The sequence below is a fragment of the Staurois parvus genome, unplaced genomic scaffold (assembly GCF_062004578.1).
Source record: "Staurois parvus isolate SC_StPar_1 unplaced genomic scaffold, SC_StPar_1.0 ptg000152l, whole genome shotgun sequence".
Lineage (NCBI taxonomy): Eukaryota > Metazoa > Chordata > Amphibia > Anura > Ranidae > Staurois > Staurois parvus.
In genome coordinates, this window is record NW_028317948.1 from 283407 (window position 1) to 305129 (window position 21723).

General features: G+C 40.8%; 1 pseudogene; it reads left to right on the forward strand.

Annotated features, from left to right (window-relative positions):
• The first annotated feature begins 4335 nt into the window (after positions 1-4335).
• On the forward strand, positions 4336-15253 carry LOC149463761 (uncharacterized; annotated as a pseudogene).
• The last annotated feature ends 6470 nt before the right edge of the window (positions 15254-21723 follow it).

Genomic DNA, 21723 nt, shown 5'->3' on the forward strand with positions numbered 1-21723 from the left:
GGAATAGTGCCTCAAATCAGTGGGAGCAATACTGCCCTAAGGGCCAGATAAGAGCTAGCAAAGGGCCACAACCAGCCCTCGGGCCGCAGTTTGGAGACCACTGCATTAAAGGACAAGTTCACCTTTGGGAGCATATTACATGTTCCACCTGTTTTCAGGGTGGAAAGGGTGGAACATGTAACATGTTCCCAGTGCTGCAGCCACTGCCAGATCCCCTCGCGACAGAAGTACTTGGAGAAGTTCCCTGTACAAGCTATCAATTTTTAAAAACAGTGCAACCATGTGGGGCTACATCCAGACGGCTGCATCATTCATTTACAGAGTTCTGTGAATGAATGAACTACAAGTCCCAACAGCCTTTGCGACTGCTTTTAGTTCTCAATGAACTACCATGGCGCTCCACAGCTCCGTGTTAGTTGATTGATTCTTCCTGTCAGTATACCTGCTTGCCCATACATCCCATACGGGGAAGCAGATATACTGACAGATCTGCAGGAGACCTGCATGTTTACCTGCAAAAAAGTGCATTTATTTTTTGTAAAAAGCGAAACTTTTCCTTTAACCAAAGCTGTTAATACATGCCGCCATATACAGTATATGTATTTTGATGTGCTGGCATTGACTCCTATGAGCTTCCCAACACACTAAAAAAACCCTGAAAAAATAGACTTACCATATTTTTCAAAATTAGATAAGAAAAGACACTATTTTTATACTGGGGACATTGAGACATGTATTTTAGCACATTGCAAAATTGCATTAAAACGTAACAATATAAATGGACCCTAAGAAAGGAGTGAGGGCTCCTCAATAGTAGGGGACAGCTTAAAGCAGATGTAAATTATAAATGAAAAAACAAAGCCACCATAAAAGCAATTAATATGAAAAAGACTAGATTAAAAGTAAAAAAACATCATCTCATACATTTTAGCAAAGTAAGTAGAGGTCACTTGATTGTCATATTAAGTTTTCTAGTTTTCTTTGCAAGAGCTGTGTGTGAAGACATAAATCCATGGATGTCATCATCCATCTAGGGCTCCTAGTATACATGAGCCTAGATCTATAGAATGATCTATGAATGGAGGAGGGAGGCCTTTAATTTATCCACTTGTCCTCCATTCAAAGATCGTGTTTCATCCATAGAAGCTATAGTAAAACTCTTTGAATAGAGGAGGGGGTTGGAAAGGGCTGACATAGTTGGCACTCTTGTTGAGTACATATAATAGGCCCCGTAAGACAGTGGCACTGGAAGATTACAGCGGCAGAGAAGGGGTTTATTGGGGGACAGAATATCTCTAATTCTTCAGCCATCAGCACAAGGGACACATTGCATTGTGTCTTTTGCGCTGATTTTACGGCTTTAAGTGAAGATTCTCACGGATATATTATATTTTCATAACCTAGATATACATAATACAAAAGTAACTTACAAAAGCTTGATACAGTACTGTTTTATCTTTTATATGTTTGCACAATTATTGGGACTTAAAAATAATAATAATTAGATATATTGTTTTACACAATTTCATACACAATTTCATTTTTAGCACTATTGTTGTTTAAGCTAAGCACCTTGTATTTACTAATTGGTTTATTTGGGATTTAGTCACTGGGGAGGAGGGATATAATTGTCAGCCCACAGGGAATTATAGCAGATGCACATTTGTAGGAACCCTTTGTGTAGTATGGAGTTCATTCATTTATTTAATTATTTAAAGTCGTTTTTGGGAGAAGCAGCGCAGCAATTTTTATATATGTTGCCAGGGTCCGGGCTAAACCAAAGACCATATATATCTAGGCCATTGGGATAGCTGGGGTACACCGGTGTCATGGAGAACCCCAGCAGATGACATCAGCACTGGTAAACTGCAGTAACATATATACCGGTCATAAATGGTTATACAGCAAAATGAGGTCAGAAGTCAAAACCCATCTTCGTCCTGTAAACCCACCTACTTGTTGTTTTCTTCTGCACTGATCAGCTTACATTTTAGCTGATCTTTTTTTTTTTTTTTTTGTACTATAGTTAAGTGAATTTTAAATTGAAGCACCACATTGTGATATTCATGTCCAAATACTATTTTTCCCATCATTTTGGAATAAATTATAAACAAGCTGCAAAAAGTTTTATTTGGACTTATCACAGTGTGGTGATTCAATTCTAAATTCACTTATCTACAACCCATTGTGGAAGACCTTAAGTGAGAAGAAGCTTCCAGGTCAATATTCAACTTTTTTATTTAATATTGCCATACTATATCACGACAGCAATAATAAAAAACAGCATTTAGAGAAACCAGGCATTTGTCTACTTTCCCAAGCTTCTTGATTTTAGTTGGCGTATGTCAGCTCAGTGTAATAAAAAAAAATTTAGTCAGTTATAGAACTGTGTGTGAATTTATAAAAACAGTGCTAACCCACCAGCTCAATAAATGCTATAAATCACAAAAAAATCAACTACAGCACCCCCCTATGTATACCATGCTATTTATACCATCATTTCCTTCAAAAAAAGTGCAATCATGCAATGAATGGCATCTAATGCTCAAATATATAACACAAATATGTAACTTGAACGCCTCTTATATAAGCAGCTTCTACAAACGAGTGTGCAAAATATTAAACAAATGAGTGTGAAAAATATTAAAGTGCTCCTGTGCAATATTCAAATCATGCAATGCCCCTGCTGGAGGACGTCCAATGATGAAACACGTAGTGCGGGACTTGGATGTGACGTCACTATGCACGGCGGGTCATAGTTTGCGGCACGAAGCAGCGGCCAGAGACGATCCTATTGCGAGAATGTACCTTATATACTTGTGTCAGTGGCAACACTCAGAAATGTGAGTTTAATGGAATGTTTTTCAATAAAGATTTGTTATGGTTCTACGCGATGAGAGCTTTTCTTCTTTTCTTTCTGATTCATATGACCGTATGAGATACAAAGGAAGGGCTCAGCAGAAAGGTTTGAGAGAAGGAGTGATTCCTTGCTGCGGGTTTCTCAGAAGGGTGCCTGGTGAGTTTATCTAATTTATTCGATGGTGGAAGAACACTTTTTGGTGGTGCATGATAAGAAGACACATAGAGTTTTTTTTTTAATATTTATGGTGGACTTTTTATATATGTTGGAGCACGCAATATAATCATCACAGTGGATTTTAAATTTGTGATATGAACTGCATGATTTGAATATTTATTGTACAGGAGCACTTTGTTTAATATTTTGCACACATTTGTTTAATATTTTGCAGACTCGCTGGTTATATAAGAGGGGTTCAAGTTATATATTTGAGTTATATACACTGCTCAAATAAATTAAAGGAACACTTTTTAATCAGAGTATAGCATTAAGTCAATTAAACTCCTGGGATATTGATTTGGTCAGTTAAGTAGCAGAGGGGGTTGTTAATTAGTTTCAGCTGTTTAATGAAATTAACAGATGCACTCGAGCAATAATGAGGAGACCCCCAAAACAGGAATGGTTTTACAGGTGAAGACCACTGACATTTTTTTCCCTACTCATCTTTTCTGACAGTTTTTCCCTAGTTTTGCATTTGGCTAGGGTCAGTGTCACTACTGGTAGCATGAGGCGATACCTGGACCCCACAGAGGTTGCATAGGCAGTCAACTCCTCCAGGATGGCACATCAATACGTACCATTGCCAGAAGGTTTGCTGTGTCTCCCAGCACAGTCTCAAGAGCATGGAGGAAATTCCAGGAGAAAGGCAGCTACTCTAGGAGAGATGGACAGGGCCGTAGAAGGTCCTTAACCCATCAGCAGGACCAGTATCTACTCCTTTGTGCAAGGAGAAACAGGATGAGCACTGCCAGAGCACTACAAAATGACCTCCAGCAGGCCACTGGTGTGAATGTCTCTGACCAAACAATCAGAAACAGACTTCATGAGGGTGACCTGAGGGCCCCATGTCCTCTAGTGGGCCCTGTGCTCACTGCCTGGCACCATAGAGCTCGATTGGGATTTGCCATTGAACACCAGAATTGGCAGGTCCACCACTGGTGCCCTGTGCTTTTCACAGATAAGAGCAGATTCACCCTGAGCACATTTGACAGATGTGAAAGGGTCTGGAGAAGCCGTGGAGAACGTTATGCTGCCTGTAACATTGTTCAGCATGACCATTTTGGTGGTGGGTCAATGATGGTCTGGGGAGGCATATCTATGGAGGGACACACAGACCTCTACAGGCTAGACAATGGCACCCTGACTGCCAGGTCTCAGAATAAAATCCTTGGACCCATTGTCAGACCCTACGCTGGAGCAGTAGGTCCTGGGTTCCGACTGGTGCATGACAATGCCCGGCCTCATGTTGCGGCAGTATGCAGGCATACCTAAATCCAATAGAACACCTCTGGGATATCATCGGTCCATTCGACGACGCCAGGTTGCACCTCAGACTGTCCAGGAGCTCAGTGATGCCCTGGACCAGATATACCAGGAAATACCCCAGGACACCATCTGTCATCTCATTGGGAGCATGCCTCGACGCTGTCAGGCATGCATACAACCAATGAAAATTTCAGCAAAATGGACTAGCCTGTTGCTTCGTTTTTTCACTTTGATTTTCGGGGTGTCTTTGAATTCAGCCCTCTGTAGGTTGATCATTTTCATTTCCATCAAACGATGGGGCATCCTCACGTTCCTAACACATTACCCAGTCCATATCAGTATAGATATCCAGCATGATTTTTTTTCCCCATTGAGATCTTATGTATTTTCAAAGTGTTCCTTTAATTTTTCTGAGCAGTGTATTTGGGCATTAGATGCCATTCATCGAATAATTGCATTTCTTTTGAGGGGGGGGGGGTATAAATAGCACGGTAGATATAGGGGGTGTTGCAGTTGATTTTTTTGTGAATTATAGCATTTATTGAGTTGGGGGTGGGTTAGCACTGTTTTTATAAATTCACGCACATTTGTTTGGGAATCTACCAAAAAGAAAATAGCTGCTTCCCTATTATAACCAAAGATCCCCAGGGGTACTCTATGTTTTGTTTGTTTTCTAACAATTGCTCCAACAGTTGATCTATTTTCACCAAGCTGCTTGGCAATTGCCCCGTAGCCCTTTCCAGCCTTGTGGAGATCCACAATTTTGTCTCTGGTGTCTTTTGACAGCTCTTTGGTCTTGCCCATGGTAGTAGTTGGCGTCTGACTGACTGTGGGGTGGACAGGTGTCTTTAAAGAGCTCAGACAGGTGCTACTAAGTTAGATTAATGAGTAGAGTAGAGCTGGACTTTTTAAAGGCACAGGTCTTTGAGAGCCAGAATTCTTGCTGTTTCTTAGGTGTTCAAATCCTTATGTTCAGCAGTGCAAGACAAACAAATTCTTTAAAAATCATACGATGTGATTTCCTGAATTTTTTTTTAATTCTGTCTCTCAGAGTGGGAATGCACCTACAATGTGAATTTCAGACCCCTCCATGATTTCTAAGTGGGAGAACTTGCAAAATCACAGGGTGTTCAAATACTTCTGTTCCTCACTGTATGCACTACAAGTGTCTTAGGTGTAAAGAATGCAGACTGGACTTCTGTTTAATCTCATTGTATTCACAGGATCGACATTCAGAGTGAAGATTTGGTTGGTCACATGCCTTCAGAGGACGCCGTTACAGCTTTGAAATTGGCGCAGTATTTTATTGAGTTTGGTCCAGAGAAGGTATATGGTATTTAGAGAATGTACCATTATTTTTCAGTAGTATGCCCAAAGGTCTGGACCTTAGTGCACTGCCATCACCCCTCTGCAATGACAAAACAGCGCACATACCAGTAAATTATACCACACGCCCCACCAACGAACACTACTAAACCACTATTCACTGACTTATTCCAATATTCTCTCACAAATTCACTCTTTTCAGATCCTTGTGTAATACTGGAATACATTGCTTACAGCGGTATTAAACCCAAAATCAGGTATTTATTATATTGCAGCTTACCAATCCTTACATGTGATGACTGCATTTGTAAAACCTTTATCCCAAAAGGAAACAAAAACTGCTGTAACTGCTTATCAAATATTAGCTGGAGTTTGGCTTCAATGTGTAAGTGTATTTAAATCTGATAATACATTTAACATTATCCTCCCCCCTAACTGACAATGTTGCTGTGCCTCCTGTGCTTATTCCAGAGTGGTGTCTTACTAATATTGGAGGTGTGTTACTGGCCAGATCCCCAGGTGAAAACGGGAAAAAGTCAAAGAAAAGAAAACTGATGCAGCCACCACATTGAATGATTTGTAAGCTGCAATCAATTAAATTTTTGATTTTGGATTTAATACTGCTCTAAAAGTGTATGTCCAGTCAAAACTTGTTTTCTTAGTTTTGGAAAGAATGGGGAAGGATTAGAACTCCTTTTTATAGTTATGTGGGGCTCCAATACAGAGATTTTTCATCTTCTGTTCGCAGTGCCTTAACTAACAGGTTGTAATGAAAACTCTGCAACAGCAACGCAGAGAGAGTTCAGAAGCTCACAGAAAATATTACTGCATTCTCCTGCCTTATTGTAAGAAATGATTTCATAAAAATTAGATTACTGGCTCTTGGTTGCCCCTTTGCAGTTGTAATCCAGCTTCTGTTAAAGTGTTACTTAAACCCACAACAGTAAAATCAGTCTGTATATGCAGTAAAACATGCTTGTTATACTCACTGGAACCTAAGGGGTTAATCCTCCAATTTGTGTAAAAAAGCTGTTTGATCCCATCTTCTCTGTTCCTCCCCTTCTTCCACACTCCCCAATCCATCTGCTGTTAGTACAGAGCCCTAGTAGGCACTCTGCTAAATGGTCTTAATGGTACTTAACCACTAGCCTACAGGGCACTTATACCCCCTTCCTGCCCAGGCCAATTTTCAGCTTTCAGCGCTGTTGCACTTTGAATAACAATTGCGCAGTCATGCAACACTGTACCCATTTGAAATTTTTATCAGTTTTTTTTGTGACAGATAGAGCTTTATTTTGGTGGTATTTAATCACCTCTGGGTTTTTTATTTTTTCTTAAACAAACCAAAAACCACTGAAAATTTTGAAAAAAAAGTTTTTCTCTTAGTTTTTGTTATAAACTTTTGTAAATAAGTGATTTTTCTCCTTCACTGATGTGCGGTAATGAGGCTGCACTGATGGGCACTGATGGACACTGATAGGTGGCACTGATGAGGAGGCACTGGTAGGTGGCACTGATGGACATTGACAGGCATCACTGATGGGCACTGAAAGGTGCACTCATATATGGTACTGATAGGCAGCACTGACGGGCACTGATGCACACTGATAGGCGGCACTGACTGGCACTGATAGGTGGCACTGACTGGCATTGATAGGTGGCACTGACTGGCACTGATGTGTGACACTGAAAGGCAGCTCAGCTGGGCATTGATATGTGGCACTGATGGGCACTGAAATGTGGCACTGATGGGCACTGGCAGGTGGCATGGATGAGCACTGACAGCTGGCACTGATGGACACTGACAGGTGGCGCTGCTGGGGCTACACAGATCATCAGGGCACACTGATTATCAGTGCTCGTGGGGAGAAAAATGCCGATTAACTGGCATTTCCCTGTTTACATATGATCAGCTGTGACTGGACACAGCTGATCACATGACCGAGCCGCCATCTTCGGCTCTTTCTGTGGATCGGTGATCTGCTGTGTCTGAGGGGTGGACAGGTGTCTTTAAAGAGCTCAGACAGGTGCTGCTAAGTTAGATTAATGAGTGGAGCAGAGGTGGACTTTTTAAAGGCACAGTAACAGGTCTTTGAGAGCCAGAATTCTTGCTGTTTCTTAGGTGTTCAAATTCTTATGTTCAGCAGTGCAAGACAAATAAATTCTTTAAAAATCATACGATGTGATTTCCTGTTTTTTTTTTTAATTCTCTCAGAGTGGGAATGCACCTACAATGTGAATTTCAGACCCCTCCATGATTTCTAAGTGGGAGAACTTGCAAAATCGCAGGGTGTTCAAATACTTCTGTTCCTCACTGTATGAGTAAAATAAATTATGATTTGTTTTGAGTTTTTCTTTAAATAAAATCCTTTTTTTTATTTCTTATTTCATAAAATTAATGGCAAAACTGAGTCATTTCATTAATGGTGCTGTGTCCATTTAGTGTGGCGGTTATTCTTTTTGCTTGCAAATGGCCAAGGTGGTTTGTTTTTTTCTTTTTTTTTTTTTTTAACTGCGGGGAAAAACAAATGTTAATGCCTGAACACAATTCTGCAACTTTGACACGTGTTAGTAAAACTGTACATTTATTATCACATGAAAACTGTCCCAAAATAGTAAAAAAAAATATATTATTTTTAAATTTAGCTGTATATTTCTTCCTATTACCATAATTTACCAACAACGAACAACAAAATAAGTTTTCCTGTTTGTACTCGTAGTATGGCCCAGAAACAATGGTACGCATTTTGCTTTTTTATCCTGCCAAAAACACACTGACACTGATACTAATTTAAAAAAAAAAAATCATACCCAAAATATACTGCCCCTGACCTCTGACCCCAACATTTGACCCTGATCTTTTGACCTCTACCTTGACCTTTGACACTTACCTTGACCATAACACTAACCCTGGCAGTGTCCTAGATCAAACCTTGATTTAGTAATTTTTTTTTTTTAATTTTTCTTATTAGTACAAGAACCGGGACTTTCGGAGAAAGCCCAGTCTCTGTGCTGGGAGCGTGTTGTGTGCACAAAGAGTATCCAGAGCACCTTGGGTTATGTGAAGATAGAGCACAGCAGCAGTTGCTTACATTCATGCAGGCTGCCTCAAACAAGATATGTGAAAAAAAGCCCCAAGCTTCATCTGATTGATCAACAGAGAATGCAAAATATCGATATGCAATATTTTATATTTTACTAAAGGAAAAGCACTTTTAAATTGTATGACAATAATAATAAATAAATTATGTGCAAAACCATTACCCATTCCTTTGAAAAAGGAGCTTATCAGGGCCTCAATCAAAGTATAAACCCAATAGTAGTGTGGGCTGGTTTATACTTGCATTTGGGGGGCAATAAAAACACATGGCTGCTATGCATTTTTACAGTCCCCAACTGCTCCCGCTGCAAAGGCAACAGACGGGGCTGTACTCAAGCACAGCATCATAGCTGTATCAAGAATTAAAACCTCCTGTCACATTCAGTGAGCAGTGCTACGCAAGTGGATTTTAGGGGTTCAAACAGGCAGTGAGGAGTCAACTGGGGTAGTTGTAAGGTGCTGGGATGGCTGGGGTTGGAGACGTAGTACAAAGTTCCATAAAAGGCATTATGTTGATTCCTCACTAAGAAGAAAAAACAGGGAGCGCTGCCAGTTGTAGATATATTGGTAAAACAAAAGGAAAAATGAAAAATTTCACTCACATTAAGGCTCCATGCACACTGGGCATTTTAATAATGCTGGTAGCTGTGTAAAGTCATGTTAAAAACGCTAGTTTTTCAGCTTTTTTGCATTAGCATTTAGCTGTGTTTTTCCGCGTTTGCAGTTTTTTTTAGAGCTTTTTACCATGTTTTGCCGCGTTTTTCAGCATTATAGCATTTTTACAGCTAAAAAACTCCTATAGAAAACCACTAGTTCTGGGGTTTTTTCCCAGCCAAAAAACGCTGATTAAAGCCTATGTGTGCATGGACACATAGGATAACGTGGAAAAAAAACGGCAAAAGCCAAAAACAGCAGCTGTTCAAACGTCCAGTGTGCATGAGGAATTATTGTGCAGATAAAAGCGTGTGACAGCCACTGTGCAGGACTGCAGAGCTCGGCAGGGTCATGGCTGGGTAGGCGCTGCTCTTAACAACAGGTCCATTTGATAGAAGTCGATACAGTGATTGGCTTCTGACGAACAGAGAGGGCTATACACAGATCAAACTTCGGCTGATCCCTGTTGAACCAGCTGAATTTTGATCTGTATGTACCAAGCTTTAGTTATTTCCGGAAGTGTCTCCTAATAGACTTGTTTGTTTAAAGTGATCCAATCACTCAGGCTGAAAATGAAAGTAAAGCTCCCCTGTAAAAAGAAATTCTGTATATTTATCTTTCCACTGACCCATGCTTAAATATTTCCCAGTGTAGTGATCCCCATTGGCTGTAGCTATCTGCACCTCCAGGGGTGCCAAATACCTGCTCCCCCCCCCCAACATGCAGTGGTTCCTTCCACTAGCTTCTACATAACTACTAGCAAGTGGGAGCAATTACAGCATGCAACAGGGGAGCAGGCATTTGACTCCATAAATGTAAAGTATAGAGCATTCCTTTTTACAGGGAGGATTTGTATTTCATGTTGACCACTTTAATATAAGGTATAATTATGTAGTCATTTTTTGATATAAAAAAAAAAATTAATGGTTTGGCAGTCAAACCAATCATGCAAATCAAACTGCCATCTAATGTTTGTGGCGAGTACTGGAGGTTTGGGTCAACTTTCTAATATGAGAATAAGCAAAAGGTTAAACAAATATCTTTTTTTCTCAAATATGCAACTACTAAATTATGTGAAAACAACTAACCAAATCACTAAAAAATGTTTAAGCAAAGCAATACATTTTCCACCCACATGCTTTTTCTTGAGAATGTCACTTCACACATGAAGGATGTGGTTTATCAAGGTTAATACAAAATACATTCTAAGAGTAACCATTAACCATCAATTGAATTTATTTTCTATCAGAAATAAAGATGAAAGGCCTTATGTATACCTGCGGGACTAGCAATGAAAATATATTTCCTTTGTTTGCAGTTTTTGATAGATGTACAGTAGTAGTGTTTATGTGTATTGCTTTAAATGGTTTTATATATTTTTTTTTGTAATCTGAATTTTTATTTTGCCAGGTAAATACAAAATACAATATATAAATAGTTTGTATTAACTACTCTTAGTTTTTATGTATGCTTACTTACCTAACCCTAGCTGTTTTTCACAATATGCTGTAGAATAGACTATATTCAGCAAATACAAATGTGGCTGGATGAGCCTTACTGCTGGTACTTGCCCACAGTACTGATACATGTATGTAAATTCCTTCGTAAAAAGGCAAGGATGGGTAGTATAGTAAATGCGCATATTTGCATTGCGTTTTTAGGCATCCGTATGCAAGAGACCTTACCCTGTACAACTTCATAGGGGTTTCAGTTAGAGGAAGTAACCGTCAAAAAGGGAGAAGTCTGCTGTAGGAAAAACATTGTTTATAGAAAAAAATGTATTCTGTAAATATATACTATATACTACATATATATATATATATTCATTCATTCAGTTTTAAAGTGTTAAAAAATACATTTCCATTGCCCAATCACTATGATTCTGTAATCAGATGCAGTTTCTGCTTTGACAGCTATGCCCTTTATGCTTTGTGATTGGTGCTGTTTAATTGCCTATAAACTTAAGCCAATTAGAAAAACAGAAGAGGACTGCTGTCATTTTTTAAAAAGGAAAGGTGACCTAAAATGACAAGGCAAAATCAGTTTCTCTTATAGAAAATCTATATACTGTATCATACGCTGTTGTCAAGTGGAGGAAATCTGAAAGAGATGTTTGGGAACAAAGGAAATTTGCAGTACAAGTATGATTCAGGGCCAAGCAAATATCTAATTTTCTTTCTTGAGGCCGATCTGCAACTCAGATAAAATGTAAAGTTAGTAGATTGTGCACCAGCATGGTATCACAAAATCACGTTTTGGTAACTGTTGCGTTCTGTAGTCTGGGAGGCGTAGTAATTTTAGGGGGAATTTACTAAAATTGGAGTAGGCAGATTCTGAGTTAGCTACTCGTAGTAGCCAATCAGTTTCTAGATAAAGCTTGATAAAGCCTTTAAGGCCTCCTCCTCTGCTTTTGGTAAAGAATTGTCACTTCTAGGCGATCAGAAGCTGAAGCTGACTCACTCCCCGCAGTCTTTTGGGACACATGACAGGTCCCAGAAAACTGCGGGACCATTTACAATGAGCAGTGATGCTTGCGCATGCACAGTGGGCACCCAGCTATGAAGCCGCAAGCTGTCACAGCCTTTTGCCCACAGTTAATTTGCCAACTCTGGCAACCCCTCGGATCCTGGTACAGATAAGTGTCTGATTATTAAAAATCAGCAGCTACAGTTTTTGGAGCTGCTGACTATTAATTTTCAGAAAACTGACTGGAGCTCCTCTTTCAGTTAAGCATTGAAAATGAAATTTAGAACTTGATGCAAAGCTGGAACTAACTTGAATATAGACAAAATTATACATGTAAAAACTGTAAAAAATTACATCTACAGGTCAGAGGTATGAACTTTGCAGTGTACTTCATTTTTTTTATATAGGCCTCGTTCGCATGGGACATACAAGACCATATGATGATGCAGGGCCATGTTTACCTGCATGGGGATGTACTGGTGTTCTGCACATTCCGTGCAGGCAGGCCCATTGATGTCTATTGGGATACAGTGTCTGCACGGACACAGCCGCTGTGTCTCAATATGACATTCATGTGGGTATGGGTGAGTGTCCCCGAACAAACACACACATACTCACACCCACATGGCTGTCACATTGGGACACAGCAGCCGTGTCTGTAAAGCCATTTTGTTCCAATAGTAGGGCTGCCTGCATGGAACACCTGGCCCTGCACAAGCGCATGGTATTGTATGCCCCATGTGAATGTGGCCATAGAGTACAGTATATGCTTCTTTGATATGTAGGTATGCACTTCCAAAAAAAGGTGAAATCCCTAATTTCACTGCGTTTCCTCTATATGTATGTCCTTACACTCCATAGGTTCTTACGGCAGCAGCACCAAGATGCCTGTTTTGTTGAAGTTTGAAAATTTGCCAGGCTAAGATTACAAAAATTTAATGAATCTATTGGATCCTTCAATCTACAGAATCATTATATGTTTAGGCCTTGGCTCTAAAACCTATATTTAGTTAAATAAAAAGATCATTACAAGGGACAGTACTTACATTCAAGAAGTGTCCCCTGCGCTGGTGACTGCTGTCTTCATTAAAATCTTCAGTCTTCGGCACCCACAGCAGATGCTGGTCCTGCCATAAGCACTCATCAAGAGTACCATCTATGACTGCCCTTTGTGCTCCTCTCCCCCACTTATAGGAGCCGTACTATAGCTTCCATCAATGAAAACAACTCTATAAATGGAGAACAGACAGATGAATGAAAGGTTCACTTCCTCCACTCATAGAGCTCTTTACATTGATGGAAGCTATAGTACAGCCTCTATGAATGGGGGGGGGGGGGTGGAGCAGAAACCTGAAGCGTACCTTTGACAGGTCCATGGGCCATATTAACCCCCGCAGCACTAGAAGCCATTGGGGGGGCAGAGGACTGAGGAATTCAGTAGCCACTAGAACAAGGAACACTTCTCACTGAACATAAGTAACGTCTCTTTTGCTGATTTATTTTTTCTAATTTAACTAAATTTAGGTTTTCATACTAAATTTCGTCAGCCAAAATCTGTGATTATCTAAAAATTACCTTCACTTACAAAATGTTTTTCATGAGCTAAATAGTTAGAACTGACAGACGTGACCAGAAAGTGTCTTCTACTGCCACATAATCAATTGTTTATTTTTTTCAGAGCTGGCTGGGTGCTTCTTACTACCAAGCAACACCATTTGATAGCATGGCAATCTCAGAATATTTTGAAGTCTACAGCCAAGGTTTGCTGAAGAATGCATCCAGGCAGGATCTCATTAGCTTGGAAAAACAGAAGTTTGTACTTACCAAGTCATGCCCAAGTCGAGACCTACCCATGGGCATTCATCCTTGTCCTCATTTCAATACCAGGGATGGTCTTGAAGCTCCCATGGATGATAGAGGAGATGATAGCTACCCTTATGTTAACCTTGTCAGCGACAACAGCAACATGTTGAACCCCATGCTTGACCAGGAATCAGATTCTCAAGCTGGCACAGACTCTTCAGTTCACTCTGACTTCCATCGGCAAGAAGATTTCCTGGGATCCAGTATAAAATATTGGACCTGGTGCCAGCTTCACCAAAATGCATGGGAGTTTCAAGATTCTCCAAGCCAGGATGATGATGAAATGTTTATTACAATGACAATTATAATGCCCTATCTCCAGACTCAGAGAATAGTGCTGATTTTGGCTATCCTAGGATTTGCCTAGATATGGACTTCTGTGATTCTGAATGTGGGAGCCCAGTGGACAGTAATTTTGGAAACAATGGCACACCACCAAAACCCTTCAGCTCAGACACCTACAGTGGAGAAGAAACATATGAAAGAAATTATGTGAAACAGTGGGTGCCAAGTCATTCTGTATTAGCTGAATCCACAACAAAAAACCTAACAGAGTAAAGTATCTCTACTGGGTCTTTAAATAATTGTGTATCTTTGAATGCAATGGTTATTTATGCAGGCACTTTATGGCAAACAGCCAGAGCCATTTTCTTTATAAATTCCACTAGGAATAGTTGGATGGTAGGGTGGGACCTGGTGGCACTGACAGTCAAGCGAAGGTCATCCATGCAACAACAGGAGCAGAAACCTTTGGTCCCTTTCTCCCTGAAACCATTTGGAAATCCAAACTGCTAAATTTAATATGAATATTGGGAATTTGGTCAGGATTTTTATATTCAGAATCATGAAAGTGTCATCCAAATTTTGGAGATCAAGTCTACTCCCAACTGGGGACACAGACAACAATTAAAGCCTGATAGAGGTACTGACCCTTATTCACTTTTTCCAAATCAAAACATTTCAGATAAAGTTTCACTTTAAGCTGAAATGCCTACAAATGAATTCATGTCTTTGTACATTTTCTATTTTTAATATTTTGCTTTAGCTTAACTAAGCTTGCCTTTTCTCATGCAGTTGCAATCCCATAGATGTAGCAAATACCACCTACTCTGGAGATAAAGCAGTAGCTCTGTCCACTCAGATATTTCTATTCTTTTGTAAGTTAGAGTATTGGGAAAATAGCTACCCATAACTCCTTGGTAGGGTTCCTGCCATTGCCATTGCAATGGCCATTTTTTCAAGTCAGACAAGGTTGTCGTTCCACCCACTGCATTCTCAATTGAATACTACAATAAATTGTTAGAGACTTTGCCTGGCTCCCAACTATCTATAAAGATCTCTTTGCTAAGCGCTGAACACAGTTCATAGCTAGCATGTATTAGTGAAAACTGCCATTGAACCTGGGTTCACATATATGCGGTGCGGTCAATCGCATGTGATTCGCAAAGGAACCGCACCACATCCCTGTGCAAATCACATGCAATTTGTGTGCGGTGCGATTGGAGCCATAAATTTTGTATGGCTCTAATCGCACTGCACCAGCACCAAAAATGTGCAGGACCCTTTTTTTTGGTCCATAATAGAATTGGATCGCATGGGTATTCACACCTATGTGATCCGATTCTGCACATCGCACCGTGTTTTGCGAATCGATTTGGAGGTGTTGTTAACATACACACCGGCAACGGTTCACATGAATGGGGTGCGATTCTGATGCGGTGTGGAATTCGCACTGAAAACGCTGCAAATTCCACACCGCATCAGTGTGAACCAGGGCTGAATGTATGTAGGGTATGTGCTGTAATTAAGACATGAACACCTGAGGTGCCTGAGATCTCTCTGTATTGCTAAATGGAAGGTTTGTCTCTTGCTAACCTTGCTTGTCCACTGCTTATCTGGAATATTAGTAGGAATATTTTGTTTTTTGGGAAACTGCAGCTTGAAATAATTAGAAAAAAAGAAAAGATTACAGCAATAAAACTGAAGTTATTGCCAATAGTGAGAAAATCCCTTACTGATTTTTCCAGGGAACAACAATTACACTTGTGTTTCTATGTTCTTTTCTCCACTCTTTATAAAAAGGCCCTTTACTGTGGCTTATTCATCAGTGGTACTGTAGTGGACTGGCTGTTTTTTGAGGTGTTGTCGCAGATACCTATTCATGGCTAGGAAAATCAATGGCAGCACCTACCCTAACAACTAGTTCTTCTCAGCAGGGCTGGTGTCAGGTAAGGGCTCACACTTCAAACAGCCAAGTAAGTGGAAACAGTATTTGTGTCTGTGTGCAAATACTTTAAAAGGCATTCTACTTGCATTTGAGATCAGACTCTGAGATCATTTAGAATTAATTGACAGGTGCATTTGATCTGAAACTGACCTTCTTCTGGCCTTGTCACACATTTGACTTCATTTTAAGCTGCTTTTGCATTCCCAAATGGGGGAAGCCGTTCAAATGGGGAAAGCCGTTCTATGACCAGAAGCCTTGTGCCACAGGCTCTATGTCTTTCCATAAAAACCTTTTATAAACAGGACATATAAAGCTGACCATACACCAGTAGAGTTTTGTTAAAAAATTTAAATTTTCAGAATATTTGTCTGCTCCATTCAGCTTCCAGGAGTGAGTAAAGGAAGCCCTGTCTAGGTCCTGAGTTGCTTTTGTCAGGGGTAACACATGAGCTGTCACATGAGAGGAAAGGGAGCCACATGCTGAGAACTGTTGCCCTAATCCCTTCCATATCAGGCGTTTGCCCTAATCCCTTCCATACCAGGCGTTTGCCCTAATCCCTTCCATACCAGGTGGTTTCTTCACTCACAGTAGCTGAGTGGAGGAGAGGGGGGTGGGAAGAGTGAAAGAAAAGAACACATGATGCTGGGCGAGGGGCAGTAAAGCAAACCTGGTGATTTGGCCTCCATGGGCAAAGCACAGGTTTGTCATTAACGGATAGCAAATTTATCCCTAGTAGGGATTGTCGCAAACGTACGCAACACACAGTGAAGGACGCTGACTCCATTTTGTTAAGAGTATCCATTTTCTCCCCTCACTCCCTCCCCCTCCCTCTCCAAGAGGAGACATTTGGCCAGCGTGTGTGTGTGTGCTGGTTGTGGGTCACTGGCAGGCCAAGGCATCTCTGAGCTAGGTGCCTAGCTGTCTCAGAAAGCTGTACCATCTCACACCTCAGAAGAGATAAGGCAAGCTTTCCCAGGAGTTGAAAGAGATTCTAACCTCATAAAACCTAACTCTGTGTAGGTGACAGAATCAGATAACTTCTGGCAAATCCATTTTTCCCCTATGTCTCATATCTTGGAATATGAGAGATGTACATAAAAACCGGACACCTTGTCAGATGGCCAATGAGCAGACAAACAGTTTGATGGGTCACTCGCCTTGTCTTGGACACTCAGGGAAGCAGACACATAGATCTTATGAACCATGCAGTATATCATTTCATAATTCATATCTAATTAATCCTCAGACTTGTCTGCATAATAATCTACCCACGGGTGGACTGTCACTTGTGCAGATGAAAAGTTATAGGCAAATATGAGTTATGGGAGATTTTTGCTCTAGTTCAGGCATCCACCCATATTTCCACGCCCTACGTGGAGATTGGCCCTTGACTGCAGAGCCACCCCCCTGCTGGGGACTTTAAAACAGGCTGTCAGGCCTAAGAGGAGGAAGTTGAAGAATTCTCCAATTTTTCCATCATAACATAGGGAGATCGAAGCACCCTTTTGCTCTGAAACTTGGATCTGCTAACCCAGGACTTTGGCAAGTACTTTAACCCTTTCACCTCTCTCTGATATCTCTTTGCTGTGCTATGGTTCTTTGTATATTTATATATATATCTTAGTTACATCTTTGTTCTGTAAATATTTTTATTGCTCCTGTTTGACCTTTTAGTAATAAATCTTTCTTTCTGAAAGTGTTGAACTGTTTCTATAGCTCTGTATTGCAACTCACAAATTCCTGCCTCTAAAGAGACGCTACTGTGGTTGTTTAAACCTCTGCATAACCGGCATGCGGACCATTTTATACAGACGATTATCTCAATCATTATAGTGTTATAGCTGATAATGCCGAGTTTCCTCTTTCTCTGTACAAAAAGGTGGTGGTGGCAGTGTGAAGGGTTAATTGCGTAATTAACCTGAACCAGTAACAATCGCTCAGGCTGCCGGTACATCGATCTGTATCCATTAGCTGGAAAATTGTTGTGCAGGGTGCAGCTGGGTGTGGCATTGTTACGCACTTCACATCGCGGTTTTAGAACAGCTAGCACTTGAGTTTGGCTTGGGTTTGGTCTGAACTCAGGAAGGAAGCTGTCACTGCTGGCCAATCAGCTGCAGCCACATAATTTATTGCCGTACAGCTGCACATACACAATGGAGCAGGGCTGTTCATGACACCATTGACTTAATATGGCAACATGGCTGAAGTTTGGAAAATTCTTGTACAACAGAATAGAACTTTGGAAGTGATGTAATGTGTTGTATTGTATTGTAATGTATTCTTTTGTTTCTAAGCACTTGTGGTCTTGCTCTTCCGGTTTTTATTTTTCTGCCGAATATTGTACGGTCTAGTATCGTATGAGAAAAATGTTCGTGTTTGTCCCTTCTAATGATTTCGGACAAAAGCTGTGTACTAATGATCAGATTATTATACAATCTTATTGTGTGTACTAGGCTTTAGTTTCTAATAATTAACACTGCTACAGTCCTGTTACGGCTGCCCTTGCTCCTGACTTTGTAAATAACCACCAATGCACATAAAGCCTAGATGAAGGTTCTGCAGTTTCTTTAACAGCTTCCCGACTGCCCTACAGCAGAACTACTGCTACAGGGTGGCAGGGCTGTGCAAAATCATTTATATATACATGATTTTACATTTCCAGGTAGGGGGTGCGTGCGCATGCCACCCTACCTGCGCCGCCATTGGCGGCTACAGCTGTTGATCACCGGGTCCCAGCCGGAGATTCCCTGCCAGCATCCGGTGATCGCCGAGGAACACTGACGGGAGAGGTCTGTATGTAAACAACACAGATCTCTCCCCTGTCAGCACCAGCATGCTGCTTTGTATTGCTCTGCATAGCAGAGCAATACGAAGCAGTGTTCCTACATAATAAAACACACACAGCACACATAGTAAAACAGCACACAGTTAACAGTTGCCCCAGATGTTAACCCCTTCCTGCCCAGTGTCATTAGTACAGTGTCAGTGCATTTTACTAGCATTGATCACTGTATTAGTGTCACTGGGGAAGTCAGTGGCAGTTATTCAGCTCCCCTCCAGTGTCGGAATGCCTGTCGCAGTCCCGCTATAAGTCACTGATCGATGCTATTACTAGTATATAAAAAAAAATCATTCCAGTATATATACTGCCATTTGTAGACACTATAATTTTCATGTAAACCAATTAATTTACACGTATTGGGATTTTTGTTTAGCAAAGACATGTCGCAAAATACATTTTGGCCTAACTTTATGAAGAAATGTTATTTTTTAAATTTTATATTGGATATGTTTTATAGCAAAAAGGTAAAAAATATTGTATTTTTATTCAAAATTGGTGTTCCATTTTTGTTTATAGCGCAAAAAATAAAAAAAACTCATAGATAATCAAATACCACTGAAAGAAAGCTCTATTTGTGGGGAAACAATTATATAAATTTTATTTATGTACAGCGTTGCATGACTGCGCATTTGTCAGTTAAAGTAACGCAGCACCGTATTTATTAGTATTAGTATTACTTATTCAAACTAAAAAATAAGCCTCACCCCAAACCCCCAATTCACAGCCAGCCAGCAAACACTTCACAGATCTAGGAGGTAGACTATTGGTTGCCAAGCCTGTTCTCATGAAGCAATGACTGTAAAGTAATTATATAGCAACCCTCACCGCCATTTATCCTGAGCTTTGCTGCCCCTCCTGTGGGCCCAGGATGGCCATGGTAGAGGGAATGGCGATCAGAGGACATCAGTTCACCAAATGTCCCTCAATTGAATAAACTTAGAAAAAACAAGCATTTTGACACTTCCAGGTTGTCATGACTTGTGCTTCGTTAACATGTTACCCCAAAACTGAAGATTCCTGTTAGGTGTTGGGTTGAACCTACAGGTGAAACTTGAAAAATTAGAATATCGTGCAAAAGTTCATTTATTTCAGTAATGCAACTTAAAAGGTGAAACTAATATATGAGATAGACTCGTTACATGCAAAGCAAGATAGTTCAAGCCGTGATTTGTCATAATTGTGATGATTATGGCTTACAGCTCATGAAAACCCCAAATCCATAATCTCAGAAAATTAGAATATTGTGAAAAGGTGCAATATTCTAGGCTCAAAGTGTCCCACTCTAATCAGCTAATTAAGCCATAACAACTGCAAAGGGTTCCTGAGCCTTTAAATGGTCTCTCAGTCTGGTTCAGTAGGAATCACAATCATGGGAAAGACTGCTGCCTGACAGTTGTGCAGAAAACCATCATTGACAAGGAGGGAAAGCCTCAAAAGGTAATTGCAAAAGAAGTTGGATGTTCACAGAGTGCTGTATCAAAGCACATGAAAAGAAAGTTATGTGATAGGGAAAAGTGTGGAAGAAAAAGGTGCACAAGCAGCAGGGATGACCGCAGTCTGGAGAGGATTGTCAGGAAAAGGCCATTCAAAAGTGTTGGGGACTTTCACAAGGAGTGGACTGAGGCTGGAGTCAGTGCATCAAGAGTCACCACACACAGACGGATCCTGGACATAGGCTTCAAATGTCATATTCCTCTTATCAAGCCGCTCCTGAACAACAAACAATGTCAGAAGCGTCTTACCTGAGCTGAAGAAAAACAGACCTGGTCTGTTGCTCAGTGGTCCAAAGCCCTCTTTTCTGATGAGAGCAACTTTTGCATCTCATTTGGAAACCAAGGACCCAGAGTATGGAGGAAGAATGGAGAGGCACACACTGCAAGATGCTTGAATTCCAGTGTGACGTTTCCACAGTCTGTGTTGATTTGGGGAGCCATGTCATCTGTTGGTGTTGGTCCACTGTGCTTCATTAAGTCCAGGGTCAACGCAGCCATCTACCAGGAGATTTTGGACCACTTCATGCTTCCTTCCGCAGACGAGCTTTATGGGGATGCTGACTTCATTTTCCAGCAGGACTTGGCACCTGCCCACACTGCCAAAAGCACCAAAACCTTGTTCAGTGACTGTGGGATTACTGTGCTTGATTGGCCAGCAAACTCGCCTGACCTGAACCCCATAGAGAATCTATGGGGCATTGCCAAGAGAAAGATGAGAGACATGAGACCGAACAATGCAGAAGAGCTGAAGGCCCCTATTGAAGCATCCTGGTCTTCCATAACACTGTGGCTTCCCACACCACATTCCATTCACAATGCCATTGCGATCTGCTGTGGGGATCAGTTAAAAGTTAACAATGCCCCAAACGTAGCTTGCAAACGCATTGCATTTGTCCACACTGGCCCATGCCAAATCGCATGGTAGAAAGTACCGTGCGATGTGGTTGCTGTGCGTTTCAAAAAGTACTGCTGCGCTACTTTTAGTGCAGTGTGGTGCAGTTTCAGCCCATTCAAATCAATGGGCTTGAAATCACACTGCACAGAGCTGCGGTGAATAGCACATGTACGCACTACACATTCCTGAGCAATTCAGCTCGGGGCATACTGTGAACCGGCCTAAAATGCAGTACACATTTTGGGTTGTGGATGCAGCTGTGCGTATGAACTCATTAAATACTATAGTGCTGAGTTTAGCTGCGCACAAAACTATACACTGTACGCATCTAAGCGCAGTGTTTTTCTCTTCCCGTGTGAATTAGCCCTGACTCAAGGACTGTTTATGGGATGGGCAGACAGGTCAATCCTCAAATCTGATACAATCTGGGGGCTTGTACCTGTTTATTGATGAATATTATGAACAAACTGTCATTCAAACAAACATTTTACTTTTATTTTTCTGCTGTGGTT